Below are 12,391 nucleotides of genomic sequence, written 5' to 3'. Positions count from 1 at the left end.
TTGCGCAAGTGTATTACACTGATTTCGCTGACAATTAATACTATATATGAAGACAGTAACTGTTCTCGAAAGAACAGATGCCATTGATGACCGTGCAGCTTCTCTAGAATAAATGATAATTAATCGAAACCCTCAACTGCCGTCAGGTGTTGTTGATATACCTCAATGGACAGCTAAGGTGTGTGCCCCGACCGCTCAGATGGATAGAGCGTCTGCCATGTAAGCAAGAGATCCCGGGTTCGAGTCCCGGTCGGTGCACACATTTTCAGCTGTCCCCACTGAGGTATATCAACAACACCTGTCGGCAGCTGAGGGTTTCGATTAATTATCAATTAACACTATGACTGTTTCACTGTGATTCATAGGCAAATCTTGCATATTATCGCTTGCCGACTACGCGTGTACTTTTCCACGAATAACAGTTATATTAAAATTTTTCGCTAAGAACTGATATGTATGAAGTCAGGACTAGAATTTTGCTGGCGTTTACTTAGTGTCCTAGGTGTTCTGGGGCACATAGTTTGATATTTACATATTATGTGATTAAGCAATCAGAATTGATATTACTGTTAACTACTTATTTAAACTTAAGAATAATTATACATCTAAAGATTGGTACTCTCATTTCTTATCCCATCCACCTTTATACTATGTTTTAAATTTTTTGATCATAAAAATAACATTCTCATGCCGTATACCCAAAGCGCACTTAAAGGGCCTTCAGTGGACGCTTTTTTTACAGGCGCTTAAGACCTTCGAAAGTTATTAATTTAAAAAAAGAAAGATAGCTCTACTGCTTTCATCGTCTCTAGCAAATGTTCTGCGTCACCTGCAGAGTAGGTCTTAAATGTGCTTCCTTGCCTCGGTTCTACCTTTCATATGGTGCTATTGCCTATTCCGCACGTTTATTGGTACGGTTTTATTCTCGCAGCAGTCGTGAAATAAATCGCGCCACGCTCCATTTCCCGCCATATTGGCCCTCGCCCCATGGACCACCTTTAAATAGCCGCTCGCCAAGGAATTTCACTAGCTCTAACCTTTCAGTTTCCCCGCTGCCCTTATGACGGCAACGGTTTCCTTTATGGTCGGTACATCCCGCCAATAGCACTGGCTCAGTCGTTGCCTGCTCAATTCCCAAAGCTGTAACACGCTGCCTCCTCAAGAACTATGCTCGACTGTCTTTGGATTCGCACCTCATCCTATTGTCTGTTTCTCAAGCCTCCGTGCGTTAGCAGCGCCTGTGATCTTACAAGTCTCGTTAGAAAGACGCACAAGGACGTGGTTAAACAGTAGTAAAACACCTTTGTCTTGAAAATACCAGCCGGCCGCTGTGGCCGAGCGGTTCTAGGCGCTTCAGTCAGGAACCGCGCTGCTGCTACGGTCGCAGATTCGAATCCTGCCTCGGGCATGGATGTGGGTTGTCCTTAGGTTAGTTAGGTTTAAGTAGTTCTAAGTCTAGGGGACTGATGACCTCACATGCTAAGTCCCATAGAGCCATTTGAACCATTTTGAGAATACCATGTGGTTATAATTAAAGTGCAGCTATTCACAGAGGCCCAGTGTGGGCTGTAAATATCGTATTCTCATAAGTTAATGCGGAGCCGATTTAGGTTGGAAAAGAATAGCTCCAATTTTGGCCACTAGATGCAAATCTTGTGCTCTTAATGTAAGACAAATGTGTAGAAATGATTCCATATGTGATGGATTATATAACAATATATTTACTTTTGTGCGTTATCATACAGCTATAATCTGCCGTGGAAATATATTTGCAGAGAAAAGCACATAACGATATATATTGTATTTTAGGCCAATAGCATAACTAGTTATTGTAGTGGTTTTGAATACCTTTACTGGTCAGGGCTAAATGACTATTAAAAATATAATTGTTTTTGGATATCTCAACATGAATTTCCTAAGGGACCGAAGTTTATCATGCATTTACCAGTAGAATAAGGTGCGGAGAAACTATTTCGCTGTATGCAACTTCCGTTCGATTTCGACGAAACAATTTATGACTGTGAAACATCAAAATTTGCAGAAACATAAAAGAAAATTGAATACGTATGGTCATGAGGTAGTGAGACATAGGTTCTATACCAAATAATTAGTCCATACACAAGTTCCATTTAACTTTGAATTTGTGGCAGTCGATATATAACGAACTTACATCTTTTAACATTTCCAGATACACGTCGCACAATATGGCTGCCCACATGAATCTACTGCTATGCAGTATGGCACTTTCACATTACACTAAAATAATATTTCTAAACAATAATAATAGGTGGCAAGACATGCGTGTCCGACACAAATTACGAGAGACAGAAGAATGAGTAGCTGTTCATCGAGAATATCTCGTACATCAAAAAGAATGTCTAAAAATGTTCTTCTTTTGTCCGCCTTTCGCGCAGCGGCTTTTAAAGTCAATAGCTCACTGTATCTCTGACGGAGATTCCACAATAAACACGTCACGTCACAGGACTTTATTTGCTAACTGTAGCTGTTGCCGAGCGACTGCTCGGTTAGTGAATGGTTTAAAGTGGTAGGGCAATCACATAATGTTACAATTAGAAACAGGACGCGGACAGGAAAAGTTGAACAAGTGAGACAGGCATAATGTTGATTTTACTGTTAACCGCACTTACACAATTTGTTCAATATGAGCACCTGAAATGTCAACGAAATGCTGCATCCGTAAAACGACGTTGTCGACAGTTGCTCGCAACAGTTCCCGTGGAATCTGAGCAACATGATCCTGTATACTGGCCTTCAGGTCAGATAATCTTGCAGGCCAAGCATCTGGAAAGCCTCTGGTGATAATACGTTCATGGAAGGTTGCAGCAAGCAGATCTTTCAGTGGGTAAGCGATATGACGTGTTGCCCCATATTGCATAAAAAGAGTGGTTTCTACATAGGTACGCTCTTCCAAAGCGAGAATCACATGCTGTACCAGGAGGTCCCGATAACGTGCAGACGTGACGCTACCCCTGACAGATCGTCTGGGTGCATTCTCTTCAAAGAAGAACGGACCGAGAATAAAGGTGCTTGTAAATCCATACCAGACAGTGACATACGTGGAGAGCAATGGCTCTTCGTGCGCAACACGTCTTTTAACAGTACGTCAAATTCGGCAGTTTGTGTATTCATTGCACCTTGTAGTGTAAAATGTACCTCGACACTCCCGGCCATATGTTGTCAACTTCGATCTGTGCCAGGAACCGAAGAAAAAATTCAGAACGTTACTGTGGATTATGAGGTTTCAGTTGCTGCTCCGTCTGGATCCTGTACGGATATTAGTTTAAAACAGACGCAAAACTTCCCGTACTGTTGACCATGGGATGGATAATTTTCGTGACACTGCACGTGCTGCATGGTCAGTTACAGCAACAACAATCTCGTCGTAGGCCTTCGTCTTCCAGGTGCCACACTAAACTCTCCTGTGTCTTAGAATTTTATTATCATCTTTTGTGAAACATTTTATGACATCAGGCCTCTCCTCAGACTTTTCAGTCGGCAATACTCTCTCTCTGCAGCACTGTAATTGCTGTCGTTCACATAAAACAGTTTCACTAACAGTGCATGGTCTCTTTTGCTTGGTAGCCGTAATGTTCACTCACGTTATGGCTTGTCAAATGACAGTGTGGATGTCATATCGCCATACATACAACATGTAGCGCGAGATTTGCGCCTGATAGCCACAGTTGGAGCTAATTTTTTTGCCAGTATAAATCGGTTCCACATTAACGCCTTATCATATCTACCTAGTTTCGCTGTCATATGATAATTACAGCCCACACTGTACCTCTGGGTAACTGTACTTTAACAATAAACACCCGGTACATATCTTCGGATGGATGAAGCATACCGTTCTGTATTTTCAGTAAAACATTTTTGGGTATATGATTGCGCGTTCGTGGTTTATAGATCAAAGCTGCAAGTGATCATCTTCAGGGTTGTCTATTTCTATCGTGCTAATGTTGATTTTGTGTATTTTCCACTGTGCTAACGTCGAGTTCAGCTCTTCCAAAGTGTCATTTTATCCTGTACAGAGAGACAATTCATCATGAACTTCAATGAGTCTTGCTTTGCATTGGAGGGTACTAGTGGGAATGCAGGATAGACATCATTTTCTTTCATAGTTTAGTCTACTGAAGACCACATGAAATAACTTACGTTTTGTTTCTTATGTTTTTTCTTTCTTTCCAATAGTTTATTTCTTTGGTTACGTTGTTTTCTTCTTTATTCTGTCCATAATACTCTTTTTTTGTTTGTTTTCTCCCAGAAGCCCTCGAAACATTTTTACTTTCGTTCTTCACTTTTCTCTTTTTCCTGTTTGTTCCTTCGTTATTTCCATTTCTTTCAGGTCTGCTTTAACTTTTCTGATCCACGTCAATGATATTTTTGGGTTTCTGTCAAAAAAGTAAAAAATTCATTTTGTTATTCCTTTCTTATCTAGCCTTTTTGAGTATTCATAGAATGCAGCATTTCTTTTCCACATTGCATCTAATATTTGTTCTACTCTTTCATAAAATTCTTTATTACTCCTTATTTTCAATTTTACAGTCTCATATTTTGGTCCCAATATTTTCCTTTCCTTCTCTTCTATTTCGCCTAATTGTTTGTCTGTATTTAAAGAAAGGCATCCTAAACTATAACGGCATTTTGATCTAATGACAGTGTTGTAGTACCTCAGATTTGCATTTATGGACAAAAATTTCTTCCTACACTAGATTTTTGCTGATTGAAAACCTACTTGCCTTTTCCTTGTCCTTGTTAAGTTCGCTTCTTCGTCCAAAGCACTCGGTTGTATTATTTCCCCTAGGTATTTAAATTTTGTTATCTTTTCTATCCTTCCATAATCAGTTTTCGTATTTGTCAATATCTCCTTCGCGACTGTTATACATAGAGAGTGTTGTACATTGGAAGACTTCTCAGACTTCCGCTCTAGCCAGCCGTGTAATAGAAGTTTAATACACACATCAAAAAAAGTTTTGCATCACCCCAGTTCTCAGAACTCCTGAAGATAGACGTTGACTGTAGATATTGTAACACAGACACAGTCCCTTTGACTGTTCAGAGATGTCACTAAACCCGCCAAAAGATGTAAACAACCATGCATGAGCAGCGCCTATTAGACGGAGGGGATCCGACAGCTGATCAGTTCCAGTCATTCCACCAGGAAGGAGGTCCACGGCTCGTACTGTCTGTAATTCAGCCATGCCTAGACGGTCAATACAACGGTTCGATCGCCAGGAAGGAAAGTGTCCAGACGTCTCGGAGTGAACCAAAGCGATGTTGTTCGAACATGGAGGAGATAGAGAGAGAGACCGGAACTGTCGATGACATGCCTCGCTCAGGCCACCCAAGGGCTACTACTGCAGTGGATGACCGCTGCCTACGGCTTATGGCTCGGAGGAACCCTGACAGCAACGCCACCATGTTGAATAATGCTTTTCGTGCAGTCACAGGATGTCGTGTTACAATTCGAACTGAGCGTAATAGGCTGCATTATGCGCAACTTCACTCCCTACGTCCATGGCAAGGTCCATCTCTACAACCACGACACCATGCAGCGCTGTACAGATGGGCCCAACAACATGTCGTATGGACTGCACAGGATTGGCATCACATTCTCTTCAACGACTAGTGTCGGAGACGTGTTTAGTGGCAAGCCAATCAGGCTGAACGCCTTATACACACTGTCCAGCGAGTGCAGCAAGGTGAAGGTTCCCTGCTGTTTTGTGGTTGCTTTATATGGGGCCGATGTACGCCGCTGGTTGTCATGGAAGGCGCCGTAATGGCTGTGCGATACATGAACGCCATCCTCCGGCCGATAGTGCAACCACATCGGCATCATATTAACGAGGCATTCGTCTTCATGGACGACAATTCGCGCCCCCATAGTGCACATCTTGTGAATGACTTCCTTTAGGATAACGACACCGCTCGACTAGAGTCGCCAGCATGTTCTCCATACATGAACCCTACCGAACATGGATGCCTGGGATAGATTGAAAAGAGGTGTTTATGGACGACGTGACCCACCAACCACTCTTGAGGGATCTACACCGAATCGCCGTTGAGGAGTGGGACAATCTGGACCAACAGTGCCTCGATGAACTTGCAGATAGTATGCCACGACGAATATAGACATGCATCAATACAAGAGGACGTGCTACTGGGTATCAGAGGTACCGGTGTGTACAGCAATCTGGACCACCACCTCTGAAGGTCTCGCCGTATGGTGGTACAACATGCAATGTGTGGTTTTCATGAGAAATAAAAAGGGCGGAAATGATGTTAATGTTGATGTCTATTCCAATTTTCTGTACAGGTTCCGGAACTCTCGGAACAGAGGTGATGCAAAACTTTTTTTGATGTGTGAATATTTGCTTATTCCGTTGGGAAACGGTAGCGTTCACTTTACGTGTGCTGCCGACTTTCTCTGAAATTACAGAACTTACTCCGAGGAAAAAATGTTTCTCCAAATGTGAAAAGCTGAAACTTGGTCATTTACCGAGGAACAAATATTCTATTGAATTTTAAAAGTGTTGTAGTAGAGGCCGTGGCCGTGCGGTTAAAGGCGCTTCAGTCTGGAACCGCGCGACCGCTACGGTCGCAGGTTCGAATCCTGCCTCGGGCATGGATGTTTGTGATGTCCTTAGGTTAGTTAGGTTTAACTAGTTCTAAGTTCTAGCGGACTAATGACCTCAGCAGTTGAGTCCCATAGTGCCCAGAGCCATTTGTAGTAGAGAAAATCTTGTCCTTAGTGTACTTTACACTGAGGGTGACAAAAAAGTCATGGGATAGCGATATTCTCATAGACAGATGGCGGCGGTATCGCGTACACGATATAAAACGGGAGTGCATTGACGAAACTGTCATTTGGACTCATGAGATTCATGCCAAAAGGTTTCCAACGTGATTATGCCGGCACACTGGAAATTAACAGACTCTGAACGCGGTATGGTTGTTGGAACTAGACACATGGGACAATCAATTTCGGAAATCGTTAGGGAATTCAATATTATGAGATCCACAGTTTGAACAGTGTGCCGAGAATGCAAAATTTCAGGCATAACCTCTCACTACGGACAACGCAGTGGCTGACGGTCTTTACTTAACGACCGTAAACAGCGGCGTTTGCGTAGAGCTATCAGTGCTAACAGACAAGCAACACTGTGTGAAATAACAGAAGAAATCGTTGTGAGACATACGAAATTTGGCGTTAAGGGGCTATGGCAGTAGACGATGACGCTAGTGCCTTTGTTAACAGCACGCTATCACCTGCAGCGCCTCCTGGGCTCGTGACCGCTCCGGTTGTATCCTAGATGACAGGAAAACCGTGGTTGTTGATAGAGTTCGGGTATGGTGCATACCCCACGTAGCAATGAACCCAAGTCGTGATTCAAATGGCTCTGAGCACTATGCGACTCAACTGCTGAGGTCATCAGTCGCCTAGAACTTAGAACTAATTAAACCTAACTAACCTAAGGACAGCACACAACACCCAGCCATCACGAGGCAGAGAAAATCCCTGACCCCGCCGGGAATCGAACCCGGGAACCCGGGCGTGGGAAGCGAGAACGCTACCGCACGACCACGAGATGCGGGCGAACCCAGGTCGTCAGCAAGGCATTGTGCAAGCTGGTGGTGACTCCATAATGGTGTGGGCTGTCTTTACTTGGGATTGACACGGTTCTCTGTTCCAACTGAACCCATCATTGACTGGAAATGGTTATGTTCCGATACTTGGAGACCATCTGCAGCCATTCATGGACTTCATGTTGCCAAACAACGATGAAATTTTTAATAATGAGAATGCGTCATGTCACCGTGCCACTACTCTTCGGGAGTGGTTTGAAGAACATTCTAGGAAATTCAGGCAAATTACTTGGCCCTCCAGTTCGCCCAATATGAAACCCAACGAACAATCATGGAATATAGTCGAGACGTCAGTTCGTGCACAAAATGCTGCACCGGCAACACTTTCCACTTTCGCAATTAGAGATGCTATACAGGCACCATGGCATAATATTTGTGCGGGGGACTTCCAGCGACTTGTTGAATCCATGTCACATCGAGCTGCTGCATTACGCCGAGCAAAAGGAGGTCCGACACGATATTAGGACGTGTCCCATGACTTTTGTCGTCTCAGTCTATCAGTCTGTGTCATAGATTATTACTCTAATACACAGTAATAATCAGTAATTGAAATTAAATTAAGAGGAAGTATTATCAAAAATCAATTAAAAGTTAAAAATATTTTGAAATAGAAGCTATCGGCAACCAAGAGAAACTTCCATTTTCAAGATAGGGAACATTGTTCAGGATTTAAAGAAGCTCAGTTCATTTGCAGATATCACGTGTTCCAAGGTACGAGATTGTGCACGACTGACGAACTACGGTTTAACCACGCACATGTTATCTGACCAGTTTTAAAATATACAAAATTTTGCTCAGCATAAAGGTCTCTCACTGAAGAATTAACATTATCCTGGAAATAGCTTTAATGTATTTCACAACACTTAAGTATGTAGTATTGGTAATTTGTACAAAGCTGTACAAAACATAGTCATGTGTCTCACAGCAACGAAAAAACGGTAGAAGATGCGAAAAACTACTTATGGCGTGTGTACTCTTTCATTTTATTCTAAAATCGGTCACTAGATTGAAACAGCGACCACGAAACATGTCTTCCTATGTGAACTACCTTCAACGTACAATATTCTTCCTTAGTTGAATTTGGACACAAAGAGAACTTGTTCAAGGCTACACTTTTTAAAGGCCGCATTTAGACAACTAGGGCCCACCATGTGATAATTTTTTTGTGGGCCATAGTGCTCCACTCTGTCCACCTATAGTTGGGTCGGCGTAAGGTGATCCCCAACAGTTGCAGTGGGCCTGGCGCGGCAGCTTCGCGGGACTGCCTCAGCCAATAACGTAACGCGATTTTGTAAACGTGTTTATGGCAACGCCTCACTGTTGTTGATTGGTTGATTTTTGGGGGAGGAGACCAGACAGCGAGGACATCGGTCTCATCGAATTAGGGGCGGATGGGGAAGGAAATCGGCCGTGCCCTTTGAAAGGAACCATCCCGGCATTTGCCTGGAGCGATTTAGGGAAATCATGGAAAACCTGAATCAGGATGGCCGGACGCGGGATTGAATCGTCGTCCTCCCGAATGCGAGTCCAGTGTGCTAACCACTGCGCCACCTCGCTCGGTCTCAGTGTTGTCACAGCTTTGCAGACAGTTACTGTTTTCGCCTGCAGCCGTTAGCGACTCGCAGCTGAAAGCTGGCAACAGCGCTGTGAGCTGTCACGGATCTTCTTACGCCGACTGGATTATAGTCCGCATTATCGGCCCTCACCATACAGCGAAATTTCACTACGCAGCTAAGGCCGCGATCACCATTGCCCGTGCAGCATCACGTGGAGGTGTGGCGATGTGGAGATTTTTTTCATCTCCTGTATAAGTTACAGTTGTGATTAGTTTCTAAAACTAGAAAATGTGAAACTTTTGAAATGGGAAATTACAAAATTTCAGTTTTTAAGAAAAGAATAAAAATAAGACAGGAAATATTAGTATTGTAGACAGTTGCACCTTCACCGGTGCTGGTCAGAAGCTGCTCCTGAGCAATACATTCCATTATTACGAGGGTGAGTCATATGAAAATCTTAAATTTGTAATAACAAATCGAAATTTAGCGCCGATATCCTGTAAGTTGGTAAGCGTGCTACACACAGCGTGCAGAATGGCCTGTAGGTGGCAGCATAGTGCAGATGCACACATACTGTCGCAGTATCAGTATAAAGACGGCGGCCCCACTTGCGCCTTGCACCAGGGAAGAACAGCGTTCTGTTATTCGGTTCTTGCGTAGTGAAGGCGTGAAACCTATTGCAATTCATCGACGAATGAAGGTTCAGTACGGTGATGCATGTTTGTCACAGCAGCAAGTCTACGAATGGAGTAGGAAGTTCGCAAATGGTGTGACTTCAGTGGAAGATGCTCCTCGTCCATGACAGGCACAACGAGTTGTGACTCCACAGAACATTGCAGCAGTTGAAGCCATAGTGAAGGAAAACCGCTGAGTGACACTGAATGACATTGCAGCATGTTTACAGATTAGTCATGGGTCAGCACACCACATTGTGCATGATGTGCTCCAGTTTCACAAAGTGTCTGCAAGATGGGTGCCACGGCAGCTGACTCCTGAAATGAGAGAACGACGAACTGATGCTTGTGGAAAACTTCTTCGGCGCTTTGAACGAGAAGGTGATGGCTTCCTTGCAAGAATCGTTACTGGGGACTAAACCTGAGTTCACTTGCACCAGCCAGAAACGAAGAGAGCGAGCAAGGAATGGCGCCATTCCTTATCACCAAAACCAAAGAAGTTTCGAACAGAACCATGAGCAGGAAAGGTTATGCTGACTCTCTTTTGGGACGAAAAAGGCGTCATTTTGGAGCATTACATGCCTAGAGGGACCAATGTCACCAGCGCATCATACATAGATCTCCTAAAAAAGCATCTGCGGCCTGCAATCAAATCAAAGCGACGTAGTTTGATGTCAGCAGGTGTCCTTTTGCAACATGTCAATGCAAGGCTCCACACTGCCCGTACAATAGCTGCAACAATCACAGACCTGCATTTTAAGTGTCTTCCTCATCCACCATACTCACCAGACCTTGCCTCAAGTGATTTCCATATGTTTGGACCACTCAAAGACACAATGGGAGGAAAGAAGTTCCGTTCTGTTGAAGAGGAACGTCACGCGGTGCGTGAGTGGTTGCATGGATTACTAAAAGAATTTTTTTCTAAAGGAATTTATGCACTTTGTAAGCGCTGGAGGACTTGCATTGAGCGTGGGGAAGATTATGTTGAAAAGTGATACAGCTTTGTACCACTTCTGCACTGTAAATAATATTTTTAAAAAATATTTAAGTTTTTCATTTGACTCACTCTCGTAGTTTAATACTCGAGATAATTCACGTCTCAGATGTCACGAATCGATTCTTCCCTTACATAACTGTTCCCTATATCTACGTTTTGCTAGTGTTTCTATGCTGTATGTGCTTGTTCATTTGCTAGATTATTCGTATTCTATTGTAGTTTAGTGTAATTATGGGTTTATCGTGGTGCCTGGTACAGTAACCGGCCACAATCTGTCGTAAAAGGAGGACTGTTGTGCTGCACAGATGGCGTCCTCCCTGACAGGCGCGTGTGTTTTGTTCGCAGTAACGGTCAGCGGGGAGCGGCCGGCCGCGACGAGAAGAGAGGCGCCCTTAGCGCGGGGCAGCCCCGCCCCAACGCCACTGCCATGTCCACGTCTTCCACTGGCTACGCCACACTCAGGTAGGTGGCCAGGCGCCGCGCCTGCGCTCTGCAGTACAGTAGCAGCCAGAGCTCGCGCAAGATAACGCCACACCGGCGCAGAAACGTGGTCTCGTCACGATCGCTGGCGATTCCGTTTCGTGGTTCCAAAGGGACGGCCGCCTCAGTTGGCAGGCGCCTAGCGACCTGCACGATTCTGACATTCTCGTTACTATCTCCCCACTGCTTAGCACGTCACCGCTCTCTTCGTGCACTGTACGTGCTGAGGAAGTTGTTGATAATCAGAGGCTTGTGATTATATGCAGGGCCATCCAATTTTAATCGGAACTGACAAACGAGGAAACAAATGTCATATTAGAAACTGTGTTTGAGTGCTAGGTATTCAAGTCACACAGTACAGCGTGTAAAGCATAGCTACAGGTACTTCTCGAAGTTTCATTACTTTGGAAAGATTTATTTATATAATCGTCTGGCTAGGGCCCCCTGTCGGGCAGGCCCTTCGCCGGGTGCCGGTCGTTCAATCTGACGCCTCTTAGGAGAGCTGGAGTCGATGAGGATGATAGGATGTGGAAAGCACAACACCCAGTCCCTGGGCGGAGAAAATTCCCCGACCCAGCCGGGAATCGAGCCCGGGCCCAGAGGAATGAAAATCCGCCACGCTGACCATTCAGCTACCGGGGGCGGACACTTTGGAAAGATGCATAGGAAAGACAATATAATTTTATTTTTAGGTATCTCTGCCGAACAAGTTCTCAGAAAACTCCAAAATAATTTTTACGTGACACGTTATAAATGTTGTAGTAAGCGAGTTTGTCTGCTGCACGAACATTTCTGCCCCTTTTTTGTTTTAATGAGACTTAATTGTGGCAGCGCTTGATCGATCCTGTTTTTCTTTGATTGATCCTTTGTTTATGTAACTATTTCATTGTCGGTACGCTAGTGAGAAACTATTGACTTCGAACATATTTATCGAATTTTTGGTGACACTAACAAATGACAACTAATCTGCTAATATGATCAAACGCGGGCTAGTGGCTGTGGCTTACAAGTAATGC

General features: G+C 44.0%; 1 long non-coding RNA gene across 1 annotated transcript in view; it reads left to right on the top strand.

Annotated features, from left to right (window-relative positions):
• LOC124614004 overlaps nt 1-11,351 on the top strand; it is a 701,124-nt gene extending 689,773 nt beyond the window's left edge. Inside the window, exon 4 of the long non-coding RNA XR_006979673.1 lies at nt 11,241-11,351. This is a non-coding gene — a long non-coding RNA (uncharacterized LOC124614004). The remainder of the gene's footprint in view (nt 1-11,240) is intronic.
• The last annotated feature ends 1,040 nt before the right edge of the window (nt 11,352-12,391 follow it).

The sequence above is a fragment of the Schistocerca americana genome, chromosome 4, assembly GCF_021461395.2.
Source record: "Schistocerca americana isolate TAMUIC-IGC-003095 chromosome 4, iqSchAmer2.1, whole genome shotgun sequence".
Taxonomy (NCBI): domain Eukaryota; kingdom Metazoa; phylum Arthropoda; class Insecta; order Orthoptera; family Acrididae; genus Schistocerca; species Schistocerca americana.
This window is presented reverse-complemented; position numbering and strand designations above follow the sequence as displayed.